The sequence below is a fragment of the Ctenocephalides felis genome, unplaced genomic scaffold (genome assembly GCF_003426905.1).
Source record: "Ctenocephalides felis isolate EL2017-DRISC unplaced genomic scaffold, ASM342690v1 CF-g0.4_SCAFFOLD_00845, whole genome shotgun sequence".
NCBI classification, from domain to species: Eukaryota; Metazoa; Arthropoda; class Insecta; order Siphonaptera; family Pulicidae; genus Ctenocephalides; species Ctenocephalides felis.
In genome coordinates this window covers 30,990,634-31,017,820 of record NW_020536999.1, presented here as the reverse complement: position 1 = coordinate 31,017,820, position 27,187 = coordinate 30,990,634, and the positions used below count along the sequence as shown (strand labels likewise).

At 25.8% G+C, this 27,187-nt stretch overlaps 1 pseudogene; it reads left to right on the top strand.

The window, feature by feature from the left end:
* Nucleotides 1–981: 981 nt before the first annotated feature.
* Nucleotides 982–23,273, top strand: LOC113382084 (annotated as a pseudogene).
* Nucleotides 23,274–27,187: the final 3,914 nt, after the last annotated feature.

Sequence of the window (27,187 nt, the reverse complement as noted above, 5' to 3'; positions counted from 1 at the left end):
TTTTTTAATTAAGTATAGTGAAATGAAGAATTCGAATGATTCTTATTTTCGTCACAATTTTTACAAAATATCGCCATTAGATCTATCGACAACATTTTGCGACAGGGATACTTATAATTAGCAATTTAATAATGCAGAATTTATTTTATAAACTTAGTATATACAGTGGACAGTTTATAGTATATATATATTAGGTAATTAATTATCATTGTGATTTATCAAAAGGACTAGTTGTGTATTTTTGTAATTACACCATTTATACGTTTTTATTTGTTAGAATACATGAATTAAAATATTGAAGTGTTATTTTATTTAAATACTTATGTAGAATTTTTTAATAACCTATTAATAAGGTGACAATATGATTTAGGCGAAAACCGGGACGTCCATTTAGTAGTAGGTGCTTATTTTCTAAAAATTGAAAATACAAGACGAAAATTATTAATTTTCGTAAGATTGGAATTAAAAGTTTGAAACTATCAATGCGAGATTCTATTTTAACACTCTGATATTTTGCATTCGAAAATTTTCCCCATTCATATCCTATTCTTTCAGCATGGCATACTTATTGTTTACATCATGTTTAGATATTTGTAATTTTATCATCACGTAATTCTGAAACCTCAGTTTATACATTTATTTCTTAAAAACGCGGGACAATCCGGAACAAAAAATAAAATCCAAGACAAATATTGCTTTTAGGAACCCGGGACACAAGGTGGAAATCCGGGACTGTCTCGACCAAACTGGGACGTATGATGATGGTATAGGCGTTATATAAATATTTTCCATAAATAAATAAATAAATAAATATATTTGTGAGCATTTAAATTTTATTCATAGAATATATTTATAATAATAAGCATTTTAGTATAGTTTTATCAAAACACGACATCAGAAGCAACTTAAATGTATTGCGTAATCCATATAGTATAGTACTTCAAATGTCTCAGCTCATTTTGCTGTTGTTACTTTAACTGACTACTTCTTGATCAATTCATAGCAGTTAAAAATGATCATAATGTGTTAAAAATGTGAAGAAGTTCTGGTAAGATGCAGTTTAAATATATATCGTACGATTGGAAACACGTGCTTCGCGAAATGTTCAAGAAGTTGCAATTGCAATTTCACAATGGTTCCATTTCGGCACTAACTCCAGAATTATAAAATTTGTGAATAAATATGAAAATATTTGAATGTATTAGTTACTAAAAGTTTTTTGTAAGATTATTGATGCGATCACTGTGCTACCTGCTGATATAAGGACTTTAATGAAAATTACTAGGTTCTATGGAAAAGTTCTACAAGAGGCTTCTTGGTATCGGTATTCAATTGAATTACAATGGTATGGTATTATTAAACTAATTATCTAGTACTTTTTGGTGAATTTTACTCATGCTAGATGAAGAAAAGGCTGATCCGTGCATTTGTATAATTACAATAGTTAATTTATCGATCAAAAGCAATATTTAAATGGCTATAACTTGATTTATATATGTGTGAATATACTAGCGCAAAATTCATATCTTGCCACGTGTTATAAAGGATTTTAAATTATTTTGAGTACAAGTTTAATAACCACAAAATCTTAGTGAAAAAATCCGTAGATAGATACCTTTGAATATTTCATTTGAAAATAAAACCACAAAAACTTAGTGAAAAATTCCGTGGATTAGATACCTTTGAATATTTTATTTGAAAATTTAATTTATTTTTTTCATGTGATTGTTTTTTTTAACGTCAACCTATTGATGAATTCCACACATTCTATCATTTACCATAGCGCAGACCATCAGCATTTTTAAATTTCTGTAATAATAATATAATAATATGCAGAAGAAAGGCAACGTTTTTCCAATAAAATCCCAACAAATTTTCATAACCAGCAAAAATATTGAATTGCACAAAAATATATCTATTTTTTTATCTGAGACTATGTAAATTAAATATAACGTGCCACCAGGTGAATGAACAATTAATATCAGGTAGAACCTCTGATGTAAAATATAAATATCTTCTCTAATGGTATACGTTAGTTAAATATTTTCAACATTTTCTTGAATGTTATTAAAATATTTTATCAAAAAGATTATCTTTGATTCAGTGAATTTATCTTTGATTTACAGAACGTATACAAATTTTTGGAAATCACACTAATATTTGCACTTTTTCTTATCTATCGTCCGATGATAAAAATTCTCCATGGTTTATATAACGATAAATTGTATAATCTGTTTCGAATATATTTATTTTATTAATAGTATTTCGTAAAGCAGGTCTTGAAAACTAAATGGAATATTTAGTTAGGTACTTCAAATTAGATATATTTTTAGTAGAATAACAAGTTTGTTTGCAACATTATAATTATTAATTGATCTAATCTTGTGGTGATTTAGTATTTTATGAATTCTTTATTTTATTTTTAACTTTTAAGTTTGTGTAATGATAACAAGATGATATTTTTTTAAATTTTTTTGTAATAATATTAATAATAGAAGAAAAGCGTTTTTTCAATAGAATTCCAACAAATTTTTGTTTCCAGTAATGATATTGAAATGCACAGAACTATTTCTAGCGTTATTATTAATAGTAAGTTAAATTTATCAATGTACAGAATATTAACAAATTTTAAAACAAAATATGTAACTGGATAAGTGATCGAAATATTCGAAGCAATATAAAATAAATATTAATCTAGTTAATTTAGCTTCAGTTATGTTTCCACAGCTCAACGTTGATTATATTTAATTTTATTTTAATTTTTCAAATTAAATGTATAAATGATTTTTCATAAATATATGATCGTTAAACAAGTCATTTGCTTATTGTGAGGAATTTCGTGTTTTTTTTTCAATAATTTGCTTGGTAAGTTTTCTGTATTTTATCTAATTGTTGGCTTTGATTATTGTTATGCTACATAATTTAATCGTATATGTAAAATTTGTAAACATTAGTTTTACTATATAGTATCATACTATTTGCTAATTATTTTGTAAATTCTAGATATTTATTAAATTACATTTATAGTTCTATCTACTCAAAAGAGTCGAACTGGTAAAACTTTATTTTCATACATCTTTCTTATTAATATTTGTTTAAAATTATTTTTTTGACCATTTGAAACATAATTGTAAATAGGGAAGATTGGGTACGGTTGTGCCAGGGTACGATAGTGATAGTTGCCATAACAGCTAAACTATACTGATTTTGAGATAGAGTCCAAAGGAAAAAAGATGAAGTATGTTCGATCGAACAAGTTCACATTATTGCTTTTAGTCAGTGCCTTACGGTAACATGATCTGCAGACCGCATTGCTTTTACAGACTCAAAAGTAAGTTTTTACGTTAGATTTCTTTTAATAATAACTGTAACTAGAATATAGATTAATCACTTTGATTGTTATTTTGCCGTAAGTTGATCACTAGTAGTTAATTACTTGCAATTACTTTTTTTCGTAGATAATTTACCTCAGCCATAATAATGATTTGTTTTCAAAAGTGTTCGTTGGATACAGTTGTGACAAATTTTGTGGGTGCGGTTGTGACATGTTTCGGGTGAAGATTAAACAGATAAAAAAACTTAACTAATTGTAAGACAAAATAAGAAAGAGAAAGGAAAAGAAAAATTCAATATAAGAAAAAAAAAATTTACAAAGATTTATTATAAACCTATTTTTTAAAAAAAATTGTTTTGTTTTAATATTGTGATATTAATTAATTAATTCATAAGCTTTGCTTAAATGATTATCTTGCCATAAAGACGTTTTTACCAATAAATTTTTTTGGTATTTATACTTATTGCTTTTCAACCCCTTTTTATGTCTGTCACAACCGCCCTTGAGGATGTGGACATATTACAGATTTGATGTAGATGTTTCCTATATACAGGTAGTCGAGGCTATTATTTATGGCTCCATCGTATTAAATTAAGGATAATAAGTCAGTATTTCCATGTAGACAAATGCTCAAACTATTTTATTTATTTTTTCTCAGATAATTGATAAATTATTATTAAATTGCTTATTAAAAGAAGTGGCACAACACAGTCTCCCCTACGTGCAAAAAATGAATGGCTATTACATTATAAATCCCTTACCAACAACTATTCAAGATATTTACACAGTACATACCAAAATTCGTATTGCGCTATATTTATACAATAATTAATTTTTTTAATAATTTTCATACCAAATTAAAACTCTTTCAATTATCCAAATCATCTCAGCTATTTAAATATTGAATAATAAGCCTACAGTAATGAATTTTCTCATACCATGTGCTAATCCCCGCCTTATGTTACTGCACCCATAGGCCGTAGATTCTACTTGAAAAATGTTTGATTTCACTATATACATAAGTAGCATCGCATATGGCTCGGCTGATTCATATTTGCGGACATGATTCGCAAAAATTGTATACTATATCTTAATAGAAAATAGAGCATAGATGCATTTGTTCAAGTGTCGTTATAATTTTGAGATAAATTCGCCAATTTTGAGTCGCGCAAGTGTGAATGATCCGAGGTCTGTGTGAACAATGATAACGTGTAGTATTTTGTACGTTTTATAAATGAGTTGGGCGGATATTAATCGCCTTATTTGTATTTGGATATCCGTTGGGTGCACTTTGAAGTGACTGTGTTTCCTTAATAATCATTTTTCGTCTCAGTTTTCACATGAAATTTTATTAATTTTATTTTGTTCAGTGAGTGATATTATTATGTGATTTGGATTATCTGGTAAGTAGATTTTTTTATACATACTTTTTATATCTTTATATTTTTAGTTTTTGTGAGAAAAAAATATATTAATTCGAAACATGAACTATTCAAAAAAATTCTTCAAGCTTATATAAATCAACTATATTCTTACAGATGTATGTACATTAGTTTAGTATACAAATTGTTGATAATTTGTGAAATAGGTGATAATTTCAATATTCATAATTATATCGAAATTCATTCTTTGTTATTATATTCAAACATCTACATAAGATATGTGATGTTTGTTAAATTTGAAACTTTTTGAGATATATAATTTTTGTTACGAGTGTCGTCCATGGACGACATCCACTCGACCACAATTTTTTGTTTGAAATAGTATAATAAATCTATAATTATTAAAATATAAATGACATAGTGACAAAAGTTAGTTATCAAAGTTGATATCAATCAGACTTTTTTTTAAATATATTACGTTTTTGCAGAAGTAGTTTAGTATATAGTATAGTGATAATTTGCTAAATATATATATTTTTTTAGCAAATTATTGAATAAAATTTCATACAATATCTTTACGCATTTCAGGCATGATTGTATAGAAATTATGATATCTGCAGTGTTTGTCAATGAATTACTTTCTGAATTAGTTAAATAACAAAATTAAACAATACTAACAAATTCTTAAAAATTATATAAATAATACCAAATTTTAAAAATATATTTTATTTTTACTTTATTACCATTATTTTATTATAACCAATAATTTTTAAATCACATTGATATAATTGACTTATATTTTACTTGTTTTCTATTGATTTATAAATTACTATATTCCGTTGTAATATTAATATTTAATTCATAACATTTTTCAAATAGTTTCAATTTTAAACCTTTTAGCGTAAGGAGTCTTATTCTAATATTTTACAAATCTTTCATTGTCATAGAAGAAATTAAACTGCGTGTAAAGATATTTCTGAGAAGCATTATGATATTAAAGAATTCAAGTTAAGAATTTTCTAACAACAATGTTTGCAAGTACGAGGAAAAACAGTGTTTCTGTCTCCATTATTCGGAGAAAAACAGTAATGTTTGAAAATCTATATCAAAAGAATTTTTGTTTGTTATTAGTTTTTTTGATTGCGAGCACTGTGTTGCTTAGATTACAAGTTCTCTTTATAATTTTTAAGTATACGTTATTTAACTGTTTTAAAAGATGTATTGTAAATTTTAAGTTAGATTTATCAGATTTTTTTTATATAACTTCTACGAAATCTTACACGTGGGTAGAGGAAAAAGAACCAACTGAAACTTTACCCTGACATAGGTGTAAAAAATAAAAAATATCAAATAAAATAGTGAATTAAAAAAAAAAAACAATTTTACAAGAGATAAATTAAATAAATAGTTATTCCAACTCTGCTGATACATCTTTCTGGCAAAATACTAGATCAAGGTAGTTTACAGTGCTATCTCTGTAAAAAATGCACCCATAAAGATTTTATTTCGCATTGGTTGAATAATGAAGCTATGATTTCGAAAAATGCATTTAAAATTGAAATTTGATATTGGACTTGTTTGCCCCCTGGTCGTCCCAATTTATATGGCTTATGGGGTTAAAAGGACGAGTTTACAAATTTTTGAAAAAAAGCGAAAAACACATTTTTACAAAGATGAATCAGCTGGGTGTTGTACTGAACATCAGGTAGTTGTTTGTTTGATATGTTTTATTTGTTGAGATATAATTAGTTTGGTTTGATATAATATATTAGTATGGTTTTTCTCAATCTAATTGCTCAATGTCAAAATGACCATTGTGCTCTGCCCTACACTGTATATATATATATATATATATATATATATATATATTTAAAATTTTGTACGATATTTTTTATGAAGTTACTGAAGACAAATCAAGATGACTTCGAGGAACTCGCTGGGTGCTCCGGTGGGAGGTTTTGGTACTGAGGTCAGAGGTTCACTAAGAGTGGAACGACCTCACTATCCGCAATGGAGACTTAATGAAAAAGCAGAATACTCAAAACCAAAGAGAAACAGTAAGTTGTATTTTATTAATACTTATCAATATTACTACTATTTTGCTTAATTCACATCTTTTTATTATCGTGTAAAATACAATCTGTCTCCGAGAGTCATTCAGTAATTAAAATATAATTTTAATTACTAAAAGTTGTGAAAGATTAACCGCTTGTGCACTTTCTTATTTATTAATTAGTTATGGTATAGTAGTATTTAACTAACATAACGTTAAATGTTTGACTGTTTAGAAATTCTAAATATTGTTATATAATCAAAATGAGTAATGCAGAATGATGCAGTAATACGCTATTTTTCTGTTTTAATAATTTTCATTTACGATTTTAAATACTAATGAAGATTTGGCATTTTTTATAAGCAAATATATGTTGATATTTCAAAAATATTTTAATAGTTTAAAATAGTATGTACATGCACATATATTTAAACTTTACGTCTAACAATATGCGACTCATATATATTAAGTACTCATGCTAAATAACTAATATGTAAATGTAAAGTAAATATTTAAGGAGTAATCTTAAATTCGAGATTCCTTATTACTATTTTTTAGTTATCTATTTTTGGTACACAAATACACTGCGTTCAGTCAAATAGAAGTACTTAATATAATGAATAAATATAGTAACAACAAGATAATATATAAATAGTATAGTAATAATAATTTTGCAGAATCTTAATTTATATATTAAAAATTTGTAGTTAAGAAAACCAATCCTTTCTTTAAAACGTATGTATCTAAAGCTGATGTATCTATATATTTCTTAATATTTAACCTTACGTTTTCTCTGCTATTGATTTATTGTCAAACTAAATTAAATTAATTAGTTGAATAACAATTTAATTTAAATTTTCATAAGTTATATAATCCATTCAGATGTACTTTACATTTTTTTAAATTCAAAAACAAAAATTTGTATATCGATGTGTTTTGTTTGCACTAATTTTTTTTTGAAATTTTTTTGCTGATTGGTAATTATTATTTTTCATTTTAATTTTAATTATTAGCTTTCCATAGGGTAAGTTATAGTAATAGCAAAAAATCGAAAATGTAGATTTTTATACATCTTTACGTTTCAGAGGTTTCTGAAGATTTTGGCATACCTTGGAAAAATTGGATGTATGAATGTGTGTGTGTGCGGATGCAAATTTTTCAGAAAAGTTAATTTTTTCCAAAAATTCTTATATTCTCAAAAATTTCTTTTTTCAAAGTTTTCAAAATAACTTAAAGGTTTTTCAAAAATCTTAATTTTGATTACGGGAAGTTTCAGCAATTTGCCTTAAGGTACGATGCCATGTACCACTAGTTTTTTATGTAATTTATATATATTTTGTTATTACTGATTTATTCTTAGTTTTGTAACTCTAAGAATTTATTGTAACTCAAGTATAAAATAAACAAAATTATATTTATTGAATTTTTTCAATTTGTCGTATATGTCTTTACAACCTCGTATAACCTAATATAAATATGTTCCAACGTCGAAGAAGGTATCAAGTTCAATAATTGAATAAATAAATAAATAAATAAATAAATATTTATATATATATATATATATATAAACACGTATATAAAGTATTTTCTAATAAAATAGCTTACTTTTTTAAAATAAATAGTGTCACGAAATTAAAGTTCTCTAATCGGTCATTGAATCAAGACGGTGTGAACTCGTCCTTAGCCACTATTCAGCCCATACTGGCACTGATCAATTAATAAATCTGTGAGTCACTCTTATTAACATAAACTTAATAAACCTACGAGAACAGATTGATTCTGCAGGTAAAGCGTTAATGACTTTCACCTGATTCCAGCTGTGATGTAACATTTATAAATCTATGCAGAAACCAATGGACTGTGTATGTTTTATGCGATGTATGAGCGCAAGGACGCGACAAAAACAAAAACAATTACGAAATCGTTTTAACCTAATTAAATGCGATAAACGACAATTCAGAAAATCTCAGATGACTGCAGTCGTTAAGTTTGTTTGGATTAAGTTGATATAAGACAATAGTGCGAAGTAATGTAATACACAATTGTAGACGTAGTCAGAAGGTCCAGTATCTTTTTCAAAACCTTATGTTTTTTAACTTCTCGTAAAAGTTTGTTCACTCCAAAAAAATCCGACTTGGTAATTTTATGTTTTCTTCGCGTCTTAAGATATTTTAAATCTTTTGACACCAAAATTGAAAAAAGTGTGTGTGCACGTGAGCAAAATTCCATTTTTGTGGATGTTTCCGAAAACGGTTGCGCAAAGAAGGGCCGATTCGTTTTTTCTCACTATCAGATAAGTGCAGCATTTTTTGTAAGCGGTTTTGCAAAAAATCTCGAGCCAATTTTGAAAATTCGACAACGAAAGAGGTCAGTTGGCAATCCACGTTTTCGTAAATCCACGATTTGAATGGTTAAAAAATATTTGATTTCTATTGATAGGGAGATGTGCTTTTTAGTTTTTAGCAAAGACAGGTCCAGCCGTTTTCGTGATACGGAGCAAGGAGTGCAGAAAATTAAAATCGTGTTTCTGAGATAACGATACATCTGATTTGAATGGTCCAAAAAATATTGAATTTGTATTGATGGGGTGATTAGATTTTGGTAAAGCCAGGTCTAGCCGTTTCGAAGATCCAAAGCTAATAAATAAGCTAATAAATAGAACTAAGCATCCGATTTGAATGATTCAAAAAACTTTCCGCTTGTGTTGTCGAAATGATTGCTTTTGGGAACAAAATCTTTTTTAATTTTTTTTTTTAATTTCAAGAAATATTTTTTTTTACTAAATTTTATTTTTCGAATATTTCATTATGGTACGAGAAGTTTCAGCAATTTGCCTTAAGGCCTTAAGGGGTTAGGGGTACTTGGAATTTTTGAAAAATCGATTTTTATATTTTTGCATTTTCATTAAGTGTAATATCTTGAAAATGTTCTCTGAAAATTTCAAGTTGATCCGATGATTACTTTTGAGTTATTGGACCCTTACCAGCGCGTTGACGCAAGTGGAGAGCTCGATACTTATACTCAAGATTATTCTCCCTCACATCCTGATGTTTTAAAAGCTTTTAAACCGATTGAAAACGATGTCAGCAATGATAATTTACTTTCAAAATGTGTAGTTCAAGATTGAATCCATAATCAGGAAAAATTAAGAGCTTCAACCAACTAGTCTAAAAAATATGCCTAAAAACCGTGAATACTAGTTCTACTATCGTACACATTGCCGAATACATATACATAATCATTACTATTGATTATGGGTACCCTAGGACCTAATTGTGGGTATAATTCCCATTGGTATGCTGAAAAATTGAATGCTGCACGTGTGAAAGTAGCAGATCAGCGCGCCCACGAGACGACACGGGAGGGCAGAATGCTTCGTAGGCAACACCAAATGGAAATTTTGGAAACTTCCACAATGACTGAAGAATTGTTATATGGCACAGGAATAGATGACTCGGTGTAAATAATTAATAATTCGTATTTCTGTACGTAAATCCAATGTAAAACTTTGAACGCGTTTTTCTCAAAACTATGTTTCTTGAATCGGTGACCACTGTAACTCAAAAACCGCTTAGTAGATTTTAATGAAATTTATACAGCTTCTAGAATACATAATAAACTCGTGCCTGATCGAAGGATTTTTATTTTTTCAAAAATTTGAATTTTTTAAGACCAATTAACTGTTGATTTTTTACCCAAAAATCTAGATTTTTTCTTTCTGATGCTGCCATTTTGTTAATTTTTGCAAAAAAAAGAAAACCTTCGATCCGGCCCGGGATTAACTATTCATAAAACTATTTTTTCAATTTGATTGATTTTAGATGAATATCCAAGGAGTTATGATGGTCACCGCCAGGACCGTTTTTCGAAACAGGGTCAACAAAAACAGCTATAACTTTGGGAATATTGATTTTTTCTTCTGAAATTTTTGTTACATCAAGTCAAAACATTGTATAATAATGCTGTATTAATATTTTTGTAGAAAAACATCGTTTAATAACCAAAAAGAAATACTGAAAACACTCATTATTTCGTGCCTGCAAGTACCCCTAACCCCTTAAGGCATGATGCCATATACCACTAGTTTTGGTGAAGATCGGCTGGGTTGTGTTCATGGTCATCGAAAACATCCTAAAATTATAGTCCTATGAAAAGTGGTTTATTATCATAGTTTGCACATATCAATTCTTATTAATTCTAATATGTACTTTTACCGAGAAGTTCATGCAATTTGTCTTAAAATAAAATGCCACTTAAACCAAGTGGTTTAGTTTTCATAATCTAATCTTAAACGTGATTCATTAAACAATAGTCTATTTTTAATAAATAAATATTTGTGACTAAACAGAAAATCATATAAACAAATTAACAAACAAGTGTACTTGATCTTGATTTGATCTCATAAACTTTTGTTTTATCAGTTTCCAAAAAGCAACAAAGATATGTAGATTTAATTTATTTTTAGTTGGTTAGTTTGTAGTTTTCAAAGTTTCTGAGCATTTTGGCATACCTGGATAAAATTTATTTTCGAGTACTACGTCATAATCATTACAGAGCAAAATTAATTGCGCAAATTTCCACACTTGTGTACACGATTCGTAAATGAGTTGGTTAATTTGCTCCATAAATAACTATTGTATTTAATATATTTTTAAATTCATTGATTAAGACATATGGTAGACAATTTTAGGTGAATAAGATTAGAATTTTTAAATTTTTTTTCTCTTCATTAATTATCATCTGCCTTACACAATAAATATAAGACTTTCAGAAATTTTAATTTAGATTTAATAGAGATTAATTATTCGCTCAAAAATCAATTTCTTTATGTAATCTATTAATTTTGATCAGAAACCACCATTTTAATTAAATGAATAATACAAGAAAATTTGATACTGCCTTACTGATAACAACTTATAGAATCATTTTTATTTTATCATTAAATAAAAAAAAACAAAACTTTACAAATAAAATATTATGCGAACAATTGGCGTAACAAATTTAATTTTAATTTTAAGCATTCGGAAAATGATTTATTAACTTTCCGTATGGTTAGTTTGTAGTTTTCAAAGTTTCTGAGCATTTTGGCATACCTGGATAAAATTTTTCGTCCATGTTTTCGGTCGAACAGATCAACCGAATTGAATGTTTCAAAGAACATTCGATTCCTATTGATAGGAAGATGTGCTGATTAGATTTTGGCAAAAGTCGCTCCAGCCGTTTTGGAGTTACGAAGCAAAGAGTGCAGAAAATAGAAATCGAGTTTTTTTTAGATATCGAAAATAATTCGGATTTTCAAAATTTTAATTCGGTACGGGATGTTCTAGCAATTTGCCTCAAGGCACGATGCTAACACTGCTAGTTCCAATTTTGTATTTTAAAATTTTAAACAAAATTTCAATGTCGTAGTAAATAATATTATGAGAATATTGATGAACAAGTTGCAAGATAAAATGTCTGATCTAAATATTTTAATAAGTTTAAAAAGTGAGATAGAATAATATTTTAATTAGTTATTAAATGCTTTTACACTTAACTTCATTCAGTAAAACTATTATTATTTTTTGTAGTTTGTTATAAGTATTATCTAGAGAAGAATTGGGAAACGTTTAAACCAAATTATAAATAATTATAATTAATTTTCTTAATTATAATTATAAAAAATTGATCATTGACTAAGCAAAAAAATGAATGTGCATTTGTGCTAAAGCATGTTTACTTGGGTTAAATTAATATATTACATTTTTATTTATTTTTGTAGGTATGTATATATTTTATGTTTTTTATCATTTTTATTATTAAATTTTGTTTGTGTTAATTGTATTTCATAATTAAATTGCATTAACGTATCGGTTTAAAAATTATATTTTTGAATTTTCATTTAATGAAAAAAATGCTTTTGCAAACACTATGCTTTTTCATTTTGATTTAGGTTATATTATATTATATAATTAATTATCATTTATTTCCTTAGATTTACAATGTATTATTTTTTTATATTTTACCAACTAATATTTATTTATTGGACTTAAATTTTGCTTATTTCCATTTGTGTATAATATATTTTTTTTTTATTTTATTAGTATGCAAAGAAGCGACAACAAAATGTTGTGGAGGAGGTGTGTGGAAAACCCTTTCAAGCCTAATTCCCATCCTCAGTTGGTTGCCGAAGTACGACTTCAAGACTTTGCTGATCGGCGATATTGTTTCCGGGGTCACAGTTGCCATCATGCACATTCCACAAGGTAATAATAATATAACTAATTGACAGTTGCACATCAGAGGAATATCTTGACAAATTTTCAAAAAAATTTCATAGATATACTGAAAATCGTAGTTTTAAATTGAATTTGTGCTTGAAAATTTGAAAAATTAATAAAATACTGCGTGATATGATTATGAATTTAAAGGGGGTATTCTAGTCCAGAAATTTACAGAAAACAATTTTTTGATATCTGCAAAGTTTAACTATTCAGAATGTGTACAGAGTATTTTTCAAAATTTTAATTATTTTCAGAGATATAGTTCTTTAACCATGAAATTCCTTCTCTCTTTTCTTCCTCTGTGAAACTTTAAACGCAGATTAAAGTTTTTACGATTTTTTAACTTCTACTGGATCGATGTACTTGAAATTTTTACAGTCTTTTTTATAGACTTCTCATTAGTATGTATTTTCGATTTTTACTATTTTTAAAAAAAATCGAGAATATCAAAATTAGTAGTAATTCTTTTTTTCAAACAGTCACTATTTTGTGAATATGGTATTTTTAACTTGTCCGTCGTTAGTTTCTAAACTTTAGTCATTTTATAAACCTTAGAATTTTGTATTTGTCATAAAATTTCTTCACCCTGATTTTATTTTTTCACGATTTTTAAGTCATTCTGAATCGTTGACACCAACATTGGAAACAGTAAGTGTATAATAATGTATAACAAAATACCACTTAATTAATTTGTTAATGTTATTATTATGATTTCGATGCAAATGCAAGGCTTCTCCAAAAAATTCTTTTCTCTTACAATTAGTAAATTGATTACAGATTTATTCAGAATATAGTATAAAATAAAAGTCTTTTTATTTTCTTTCTGCTTCTATAGCCTTCTATAGCAAAAAGGCGAATTGATCAAAAATTTAAAACCTGCTTTGAATCACTGAAGAGTAATAAATATAAATAGAAGTAGAATTTTTATTTTCATTGTCATTTTGTAAATCATCCATCACAATATTTCATTATCCCATGGGGGAATTTTCACTGACTTTTGAAACGTTGCCAATGAAAAACCTTCATTATTATTTAAGCTCTTCCATATATAGAATATGTGTCAAATAAATATCTGATACAAAAGCCTCTATTCAAAAAATCTATTCAAGAGACTATTATTTAACCTTATTCGCATATTATATAAAAACCGTATCGGGATCATTGTCAATTGACAATATAAACGTAGTAATCGCGCACAAAAAGCGAAAATTATCCGCAAATGTCTATTTTTTAAAGAGACTTTGGATAGCGTGCCTTGATCGATATCACCATGGGACAAATATATGTACTTTGAAGACCTTGGCATTAATGCCTAATCTATAAAAATATGTGAAAAATTATCAACGATTGTGCTGAAATCTCCATCAATCATTTGACGAATTGATTGCGAATTGATTAGCTTTACATTCTATCAGAATATTAACTCTGTTGTTAAGATTTCTCAATGCTAATGCGATTATATAAATACTGTTATAATTATGTATGATTTATACATGGTGACATATGTTGAATTAAATGATTTTTCAATCTTGATGATAATTAAAATCTGGTATAAAACTATTTAATTATATTAGCTGAACTAGTAATTTAAATATTATTCGTTTGATAAGTTGATTATCTGGCAATTGAATAAAATAATTTTAAATGGGTTAAGAAAAAAATGTTATTTTTATTTTTGATAACCATAAGATTATGAATTTAATTATAAGGAATCGTTTAAACATTTTGTTACGAGTAAAGTTTAATTTAAAAAAAAAAAGTTTATTTTTTATTTTTATTAATCAGCCTTGATGACTAAACAAACCAATAAATAAAACAAATAGGAATTAGAGAACTTAAAATTATTAATCATTCGGAACTTATAGAAATGAAATTTCTTAGAAATTTGTTTGCTCTTTAATTAATTATAATAATTTTATTTTTAATTTATTATAATTCTTTATAATATATATTCTATTATAATTTATTTTATTTATTATAATTTAGTCAGAAAAAATGATTTAATTTTTGGTGTACTGTGAAAAAATATTACCCCCTCAGTATATTAAGGATTAACATTAATATTTTGAGAGAGGCACGTCTTTTTGTTTTTGGCTTTTATTTTTAAGGAAAGTTTTCTATTCTTCATATTATTTTCAAGGTATGGGCTATGCTTTGCTGGGAAATCTACCACCCATTGTTGGAATATATACAGCCTTCTTTCCTGTATTAATATATTTTCTTCTGGGAACTGGGAGACATAACTCAATGGGTAAGAAATAAATTAATTTATTTGATTAAATGACGAAATGTTTCTGCAAATCTTATTTATTTGCATATTCTGATATATAACTCGCTTATCAGAATATTATTAGCAAATTGAGTAAATATATGTCTTATTGTTAGTTGAAAATAAGCTACACTGATACACGATTTTAAGTAACTTACTTAAAGTTTGTATATGAAAATAGTTAAGGATACTTGAAAAATTTAGTAAAGTGCTGATTTAAGGATTTAACACAATAATAAAAATAATTCCTCGTATAATTATTTAACACATATATTTTTTATTTATAGTCTGAGAGGTTATTTGTGTAGTACTACCGGCAGCTTCCGTATTCTTAGTAATATATTTTATGCAAAATCAAATAGAATAGTTCCATTTCACAATGTTTCAACAGCTGTGTAAATAATTAGAAATTCCTATTTCGCGCAGTGACAAGTAATATTGGACAATGTAAATTTCAAATTGTTATCATCTCCAAGCATTGTGCAAATTTGACGTAATGATTCGGTTTTTCTTGATAAATACTCAGGATAGTAATTCTAACATTAGATATTTTTGGTGATTATGCTGATTGTGTAATTTATGATAATTATGTGGGAATTTTCAAAGAACATGAAAAATCTATTATTAAATACACTATCACAATATGATCTAACCAATTTACTTGCTTAATTAATTTCTAGACAAATTAGACTTTACAAATGACTATTACTCCCCTTATAGTAGAAAATATACAAATTTATACTTCACATCTCAATTCATTAATTTGTATTAATGGGTATAAATATGAATTTCTGCAAACAAAAATTTGTCCATAAATTCTTTTTTTATCAAATTCAAAGTAATTTATCATTTACAGGGAGCACTTATTACGTTCTTTCTTATTTATTTTTTATTTAATTATTTTGTTATAAATCTTCAAATCCTAAACAGCTCATTAAAACCTTAAAAACACAATATGAAAAGATTGTTGATTGAGAATTTCAATTAAATTTTAGAATGTCAAAAATTTGAGAAAAATTGATAACATTGCCACAAAGTTTATACAAAAATGAAAAACTCAATAAAACGACGTCTTTCAAGAGTATATTTGACGTAAGACGTAATAAATTACATACTTAATTGTTAATTTTACTTATTTGTTCAATTTATAAATATCTTATACTAATGATCATTAGTAAGCCTTTTGATTGCAGAAAATGCATTTTTTTACAATTGATGTAGAAATTATATTTTATTTTTATTTTATTTATTTATTCATAAGCAAGCCGTAATCAATAATAATAGATATTATTAAATTATTAAATACTGATTATTTTAAGAAATATTTAATGATTTATATTTTTAAGGGTCTTTTGCTGTAATTTGCCTTATGGTGGGTCAAATTGTTCTCAAGTACAGAAGCTCAGAATACAGCGAAGTGGAAATCGCCGTTGCACTATGTTTCATGTGCGGGGTGTATCAGGTCAGAAAATAATCAAAAATATTATTATTTATCTAAATCATACTTTATAATACGATTCACATTATTTAAATCAATTTTTTACAGCTTGCAATGTATTTTCTGAGACTAGGTGTGGTCACCTCATTGCTCTCTGAAACTTTAATTTCTGGGTTCACAACCGGCGCAGCTATTCATGTCTTAACTTCTCAAATTAATGGTTTGTTGGGTCTCAAAGGAGCCCCCGAAGACGAACCACAATTTCAAGTCATACACGTAAGAAAAAAACGACATATTAGATTATTGTCGGAAATTATTTTAATGGTTTCAATTTGTTTACAGAGCTACATTGATATATTCAGTAATGTACAGAATCTTAATTGGACAGCAGTAATTATATCGTCAATTACTATAATTATTTTATTGATAAACAACGAAATGATTAAGGTAAGTGATACTTTTAGTAATAACAGCAATTATATTGCTTATATTGATAAAGATCCAAACAACAAGTTTTTCTATTAAAAATTGCAAAAAAAACATAATGCTACATAATACGACTTTTTAACTGTATTTATTATTGATCAGATATTTAATATTATATATAGGTAAATTTATTATTTTTTTGCTAATTATTTAGTTTACTTAATTAATAATAATGTTTTTATATATACATTATAAAAAAACTAAAATGAGCAACGAAAATTGATAAAGAATAGAAATTCTTAGCTCAAATGGTCAAATATTTTAAAATTAAAATTCGGCTAAAAACTACAATATAAAATGAGCAATGTTAAAAAGAAAAATGTTAATTGATCTTTTTTAGAAACTATGCTTTTTACTTAAATCATTTCTATCAATTTTTAGTACTTTCAATTGATGGTTTTCTTATTTATTCTAGAAGAACAGTAGAACATGCAAAAATAATTAGAACATTTGCTATGGCTTTGCCATTATAATATCAACATATTTATTTATTAAAAATAATTATAACAATTATTTTTAGCCAAGATTAGCAAAGGTTTGCAAAGTTCCTGTACCAATTGAACTTATAGTTGTCGTCAGTGGAACTTTAGCATCACGATATGGAGAACTTCGTGAAAAATATCATATACCAACAGTTGGCGAAATTCCTACTGGGTAATATATTTTAATATCATATTATACATTAATTGTAGTATATAAATTGCTACATGCGTTATGTTAGTTAATCACAGATATTTTATTAAAATGTGAAAGATTGAACATACCCAACTCATCATGCACCATAATTGTTTTCTCTTTTCTTCTTAATCACTTAAAAGTAAATAATTTTTTATACGTTTATATTCTTTACACATCCATGACGTCTAAATTACCACCTCATTGTCTAGCCGTATGCAAATTTTGGACTAATTCCAAATAGCAAAATTATGCAAGTCATTAAAATTTGTTACAAGGATAAAATTGTGCAGATAAGATGAATAAATATTTGTTAAAGCATTTATATTCGAAAACAGTATTTTTAAGATAATTAATTATTAAACTAATATTCATTTCTTCATGGAAAATTCTTTGGTTTGAACTGGATCTATCATGTTTTCCAATAATAATACAAATTTATTGATAATATTAAATACATTAAAGAAATATGGTAAGTTTGGTTCCTTATTAAAGAAATATGGTAAGTTTGGTTATGTTTACTTATCTATGTTTGGTTCTATAGAAACCAGTATCTGCAGGAAATATTTGGAAATATTGGCATCAGATGGCAGTTATAAAATTGATCAACCAGAATAAAGTCAATTATTGATATTGAACAAATATGAAAGGTTATTGCATTATTTACTAAAATCTGCTATTTCTTTAAATAATAATTGAAATATTCGTAATAGTTTACGATGTTAAATATTTAAATAATTTAGTAAAAATTGTGATTGATCCTGAGTATTGTCTAGATGCGTAAATATAATTACAAATCAATTTTTCTGTCTCAAAATAATGAAAATGAATGATAGTCTGCCCAAAGGCAGGTAAATGGTGTGAGAGCACCACAAATAAATGATTCTTTTTTCTTTCTTTGTTCATTATTACCATCATCATTAATCACATTTTATTCACTTTTATGTATTTTCCTTTCCAAACTTTTGCTTCCATGCTTGGTATTGTGCTTCTGGTTTCAGTTTCCTAAATTTTCTTTTCTCACGTAAGTCGTCAATCATCTGCACTCTTCTTCTTCTCATTCCTTTCAGTCTTTACATTTTTACTTTCGATTACGTCGTGTAGAAGGCACTCTTTTGCAGAATGGATCCGACCCAGTTTCCTTTTTATAGAACCGTACTCACAAGAGTTCTCTCTTGGCTCACATTTGTCTCATTTGTCATTTTGTTTGTCCACTTTATTTCCTCCAGCACCACAATTCGAAACTTCTCAGATAGTCATTGTCGGTCTTTCTTATAATATTGATATGCCTTATAATATTTTTTTTATTTTTGATCTAGTTTACCAGAACCTACTGTTCCTTCAGCTGATCTTATGGGGAAAAGTAGCGATCGATGCAATCGCCATCGCCGTAGTTTCATATGCTATATCGTTTTCCATGGCTTTGATATTCGCCCAGAGAATCGGCTACCGTGTTCACGCCAATCAAGAACTTTTAGCTCAGGTAATAATATAACTTTTTATAAATATTGAGAAATATTAAAAATATAAAAATTTGGTGAAAAAATTGGTCATTCAAAAAAAAAAAAAAAAAAACAGAGAAGACAGACAAAAAGATACATTTCGATATATAGGAACCATTATTAGATCCACAAAATGTTCACAATGTCTCTTACCCTAGGGTATTATATTCCAAAATTTGTCATATCATTTATTCCTCTTTTAATTTAAATAAGTTGTCTTGTAAAGTCATTCAGTAATCGAGGTAACAATAGTGCAATGAGTTTTTTGAAGTTTTTCAGAAGTAACTCTTAGTCAGTAAAATTATTACAAGGATAACATCAATACTACATAACTACAATACAAAAAATAAATAATTATTTATTTTTAAAATAATTTTTGTTTATGATTTGATCCATGATGAATTAGCCATGTAGAAGTATCCAGGAGTATTTTTTAACTTACAACATTTTGTCTTACTACTAATTGTATTTATTATTATAGGGTGTAGGTAATGTGTTTGGTTCATTTTTCGGATGCATGCCATTTGCTGCCTCAATTTCTCGATCTACGATTCAGCATTCTGTAGGAGGACAAACTCAACTTACATCCTTGATTTCTTGCTCCTTGCTGGTATTCGTACTTCTTTGGATTGGCCCATTTTTTGAACCATTACCAAAGGTAAAAAATATAAATATATAAATATTCTTCATAAATTAGAAGAGTATTGTAGATTTATAGACATTTTTTTATGAAATTATTAGCATTTAACCTATTTTTAAACACACTTGAATATTAATTTTGTTTACTAAGAAAATGGTATGCTCTTAATAATGGTTTAACTAACCATGATTCTATTTTACATATTCATAAATTGCATTACATTTCTGTGTATACCAAGTATTCTATGATCAATCTACTACAATTAATATCAATAATTATTGATAAATGATGTATTGTATGACTTGGTATTTATAACTTTATTAATATAATTATATTTTCAGTGTGTTTTGGCATCTATCATCGTTGTTGCACTAAAAGGAATGTTGAAACAAGTTCTAGAATTCCGAAAATTTATGAGATACAGCTACATTGATGCTTTTGTTTGGATGGCAACATTTTTAACTGTGGTACTAGTTAGTATTGACATAGGTATGTATAAAAGTTTAGTAATAATAAATAAATTAATTTATTCAAAGTAATTAATCAATATATCAATTAGTAATTTACATGATAAAGCATCATATAAAGTAAAAATTTACATCATTATTAGAATTACTCTAATCTGCTAAACGTGATCCACCAAGAATAATTCAAATAGTGATCAGCCTACACATAATTATATAACATTCTACTAATAAATTATTAATCAATGATGTAACTGAATAATAAAATATCATCTCATGATCTATATATATGAAATTTACACTAAATATATATTTTTTGTCTAATTTTTCAGGTCTTTTTGTGGGAACTGGTCTTTCCCTAATGAGTTTAATAATTCGTGGATTAAAACCATATGCATGTTTATTAGGCAATGTACCTAATACAGACTTATATTTGGACATGACAAGATATAAAGGAGTAAGAAGAACAAATTACAAAATTATCAAATATAAAACAAATTTATTAAACTTATATTTTTTTGTAGACGGAACATCCAAAAGGTGTTCGAGTATTCCATTATTCTGGTGGATTGAATTTTGCAACAAAACAACATTTCCGATCGACTTTATGTCGAATGGTCGATTGTGATCCTTCTAAGATTAATTGCAAGAAAAATGCTATCAGTGATAGTAATAGTAATATAGAATCTTCAGATTGGAGGGTAAGTTTATTATATCCATAATAGAATTACGAAGTTTCACGTTCATACCTGCATTTTTGGCAACCTTATATCAAGCAGTAGTTCTATACATTTTAATGGTCTGAAAAAGATTCTAATTTTTAACACAAATAATAACTTTCTTTGTACAAGAGTACAAGGCCAATTATTTTTAATTATATTATTAATTATGATGTTTTAAACATATCTTAATATCCGAATCTAATATTTTATTAATTAAAATTTTTCAACTTAATTAGATTGATATTACAATATATTATCAGCAATCCGACATTATTGGCATTAGATTATTCAAAATTAAACGATATAGATTTAATATGATATCTTATGACACGTGATAATCAGATTTATTATCATTATAAGATAATATTCTGATTAAGCAAATTTAAACGTTGTCATTATTTACTACATGACATGTTCAAATTTGTAATACAATAGTGAGGAGATTTCAATCGCTTTTTTGGAAAATACTTTTTAAACACGTGAAAATTAAAATGTACGATAATTTACAATTAAATTAAAACTATCTATCAACATTTAGATTTCAGAAAAGATTGAGAGTAACAAGAAATGCAAAAAATATAGAAAAAATTTTCTGATACATATGAACTTAAATTCTATTTTAGATATACATTTCGAACGTAGGATTATGATACATTATGAACTTTCACATAGACTCAAAGAAAAATTAATAAAGATGCTGGAGAAGATTATTAAAAAAATAATTTTACCATTTTAGGATCTCTCCTGCATTGTGGTAGATTTTTCTGCAGTCATGTACATCGATCCATCAGCTGCCAAAGAATTAAAAGCTTTGTCAAAACAATTTTCTGAATGTGGAATTTCTTTATACTTGGCCAGCTGTCCATGTGAGTATCATCATATAATTAGAATGAGAAATTTAATTATTTTCATTAAGTTTGTGATATTTAGATTACTTAACCCTATTTTTGCTATGACACACATAATCATTCTACCATATAGTTCTATGACCTGATACGAACTTGAAAAAAATCGATATTGTATTATAATATCTTAATCTTGTTAGTGCTATTTCCTATATCCTTCTTAGCACAGTCAGCTTGAATTAAATTTATTGGTTTTTCTCATAATACATTATCACACAGCCGAATATAAATTGCTGAATTACTTTTTAATTAACTAAAGTAATTTTGTATAATACTGCACAATATAAAGAAAATTATATTTTACTTTTTGCAGAATGCTAAGAAAATTTAATTAAAAAGATTAGATTCTAATCATAAAGTATTTTAAATTAGTGAGATATATTATAGGTGGATGAGTATCTACAACCAATATTTTTCAGAATTTAATAATGCAATATTTTTAAACATAAGTAAGTGAATTCAAACTATGAGTTCAAAACCTAAATTATTGAGGTTTTTGATAACCTTCCGATATTTATTGAATAGTTAAAATTAAATTATTAGAAACGGTATGATTTTTTTTTTGTTATAATTTATTTTTGTTAAGACTTTGATGTCTTATTTACAAAAACGGTATAAATGTAAGTAATAATATATTTTTATTAATTATAATGGTTTTAGTTTGCTGATATATGAGAAATATGTTCAAATTATTAAATGGTTTGTTCACAATTTATTATTTATTTGGTAGATCAATCAAATAAGCAATTCAATCAAATATAATGCACATGCACATGCTCGTCAATATAATTCCTCTGGGAGCATTAAATAATGTAGTACTAAAATTTATATTTTTGTTTCATAAATTATGAATAAAATGATTTATTTTTTTAAAGGTAATGTTTTTGAAACCATACAAAAATGTTGTAATGCAGATGAAGACTGTGTGGAGCTTTTTGTCAGCGTTCATGATGCTGTTCATGCCGCCCATAGACAACTAAAAACGGTATCTGTTGATATTCATTTGTAATAATTTTTAAAATTATTGTTTCAATTGAGAATAAGCGTTATATATATATATATATATATATATATACATATATATATATATTCACAAGGGAAACAAAAGTGACAAGTTAAATGTGGTGCTCTCATACCACGGATTCCTCTTCGGGTAGTGCACCATTTATATATGACATGTTTAAAAAGTGTAATTTTTGTTTGACAACTTTTGTTGACTTTTTTACACTTGTATTACCTCCCTTTGTTTTTAAAGTTCCTGACAATTCATTTTGCATCCGCCTAAATGGTTAAGTATTAACAATAACCATCTAAAATCACATACACATTTTTGTTATTTTTTTACATTAACCTTCCGTCGGTCGGATATTTATTTACCTTCGAATGGTCGGAGTGATCTGGCTGGACCATACATTTTTTTGTCCTGATTTTTTCATTGATCGATAGCTTATGAAATTTCAGAAAAAGTCCAGAAATTTCAAGTCGATAGGATTACTAAAAGATTTTTTAGTAAGTCTGGACAGATCACTCCGACGGACGGAGGGTTAAATATGTAAATAATATAAATATAAATTTAATTTATACATAAAATATGTAATCATATAAGCATAGAACGCAGAAATGATACATAATTTTAATTAAAAAAAACTGTCAGAGGTCAAAAAATTATATTCAAATATGTATACCACACAGTAATTGAAACATAGTTACTAATATTTTTTTTTGATTTGGGTGTATATGTTATTACCAAGTATTAAAAAATTAGCACAATTTTTAGATTATTCATTCAATGATAGATGCGATTATTACATAAAGTAATACCAGTTTCAAAATAATGTAAATTTTAATGATTTATTATAATTTTGACGCTGATCATCAAATATTCTTCCTTCATATTTATTATAATATTATTATAATATTAATTTTCTTGTCAATTATAATATTAATATTTTTTATAGTATATTGAATCAACCACGGATTCTTTGAGTGATTAAATTAATATATGAATCCGCATAAAAGTATTAATACTATTTTTATCATTTACTTGCATTTGATATAAATTAATTAACATTAATATGACAATACTGTGATGAGTTTATACTCATGGGATGTTACTGCTTTGTTGAATGGTAATTAATAATTTAGTATGATGTGATTGATTTTATATATTAATTAAGGAATATATAGAAATAATGAATTTTACTCATATCAATATAAAATAATCATTAATAAATATTGCAATTGTTAAAATTCAAACGCTGCGGAATATTTTTAAAATATGTTATTTCATTTATGAATTTTATAATTTATTATTTATATATACTGATATTTTGTATTCAATTAAATTAATTTCATAATTTTATTAGTTTATTCATTAATAGAACTATTCAATTAGTCTAAATAGTTCATAATTTAATATTTTAGTTCATACATTAAATCAAATATTCGACAAATTTTAAATATAAATATATTTCAACATAAAAAAATCTATTAATTTAATTTTTCTGAACTAAAAATTTATTTTTAAAAAAAATTGATTTTTTTATTTATATTTAATAATTAAGTACTATTACATATGCCCAAACAATAACGAGAAATAATTATAAATGAAAAATTCAATTTTTTTTAAAAAAAGACATGTCAATTTTATCAAAATATTTTTATTTATTGATTCAAATTTCGAATACATCTCTGTCAACTACTGTCTGAATTTTGTAAATACAACCATGGTATGAAATTTATGTGAGGTGATATGATTATAGATAAGGTAGTGATAAATTTATGAAGAGCGTCACATCTTTGTTTCATATGTACAGTGAGGTGACTCGAGTATATATAGAACTTATAATTTAGAAAAAATTATATAATAATCGTGATAGGTTAAATTGTAAGTAGTAATATTTGTACATATAATATATTAGTGAATTGTAAATAATTATTTAATATAATAAAAATAGGTTAGCACAAAATAATCTGATCAGTTTAATTTCGAACAGTGATACATATTTTTGTTATGAATGATGCAACCGCAAAATATGAATTTTTGTATTAATTTTTTTTTAAGAAATTGTGTTTACTAATTACTTCGTTCTAGTATAATATTAATATTTATTTAACTTTTGACTATTTAATATGTTTAACAAATAAATAATTTTTTCTCAATATATTTCTTAATTTTTTTGATAGCTGTGAAGTTTAAATATTTATGTCATAATTTATGACTACTTAATTGTAGGGATAATTATCAGATTTTGAGTTCCTAATTAAATTGTCATATCATATAACATATAATTATTTTACTATATGGTATTCTCAATATTTGATTAATTCTCTGTATTTTTGTCTTATATTTAAATGTTTTAACTTTCATGATTTAGCTGCAACATAACATTTAACAATAAATCAAAGCATAATGTATGAATGGTTATATATTGATTTAACCATATAAATTATCATAAATATATTTATTTTAATGTATTTCAAGAGATTATAGAAATTTTAATCATTATATAAATATTGAATAGTGGAAAGGCACTTATAGCTACTTGTGGGACTCATCATGCATATTTTGTTGCAAGATAAAGATTTCATTAGATATAAAAATTAGATACATTGAAGCAAAATTATTACAATAATTTACATTTGAATTTAAATTTAAATTGAGAAGAACTAATTCGAATTTCTCTGCATTTTTAATATGTTCCTGAATATTATCACATAATCTCCCTAGGAAAATTCATCTTAAGACTATATTCAGTTAATCTTATACAATCTCAAAGTTCTGATTGATTGTACTAAACAATTAGGAAATTAATGTTTCCTTTAGTCTTATAAATTAATTCCTAATTCGTAAACTCTTTATTGTCTTATTAATTTTTCAATTACGCATCAGGTCCAGAGTTCTATGACGGGGTCAAATAACGTTTGTAATGAAATTAAGATATTCGGGATTGCATTATTATTAAATGGCAACGTTCTCATGTAAACAAACTCATCCGATAGTGCAATATCATTTGCAACGCATTTTAATATGATTATCTATTTTTGAGTATGAACTAGACGCCACTCGAATTCCCAATATTCTTACAGGGTTTTGTGAAATATATCAAAGAAAATTGTAATAAATTTTTTTTGTAATCGTTATTTAATAAACTGTTTCTTAATTTGGATATTGCAAAAATTTTGGTATATATTATTTGTTTAACTTTATACTAAAATTTAAACTGTTTAATTATACTAAAATTTAAACCATGTTTATTTGGTTGGTGGTGTTCACTACATATAAATTATTTTATTTTACTAAACTTTAACATCTCCATTTTTTCCAAAAAATTTAATATATATTTTTTTCATACTGAATTTTATGAGAATATCGAGGATATGATATTATTAATGAAAAACTTCTGAAAGTGTTAAAACACACAAAAAATTTGTCTTACATTATTACGTTAAATAATTACATATTGAAAGAATTCGCTTTATACATTTAAAACATTAAAATTAGAAAAATACTTTCAGGGAACCTACATATAAATTTTAGTCAGTCATACTTCAATTGTTGATCAATGATAAATAATAATTGAAAAAATTGTAAATAATAAACTTTACTAATAAAATTATAAAAGTTAATAAGTAAGTAACAAAAGCGTAGAATAATGTTGCATATAAGTTTGACATTAAAAATTAAACGTATAAAGATGGTATCAAAAATTCAAACCAAATCTGATTTGAATCGATCATATTTATCAATAAAGTGATGATGAAGTCGTAAAATTTTTTGCATGTAATACAATATATATATATATATATATATATATATATATATATATATATAAACATTTTTCATTTTTATTTTTTTTTTCAACGGTCAGCCGAGGCTTTTTTTCTTCATTTTTGAATGAAATTATTATAATCATTATTAACTAAATTAATTTCATTATTAACTGAAAGTATTGTTCTTTCAAATAAAAAAAGAAATTTTAGAAAATATTCAGTAGTTTGTAAAAAAAAATATTTGGCGGGCCCTATATATATATATATATATATATATATAT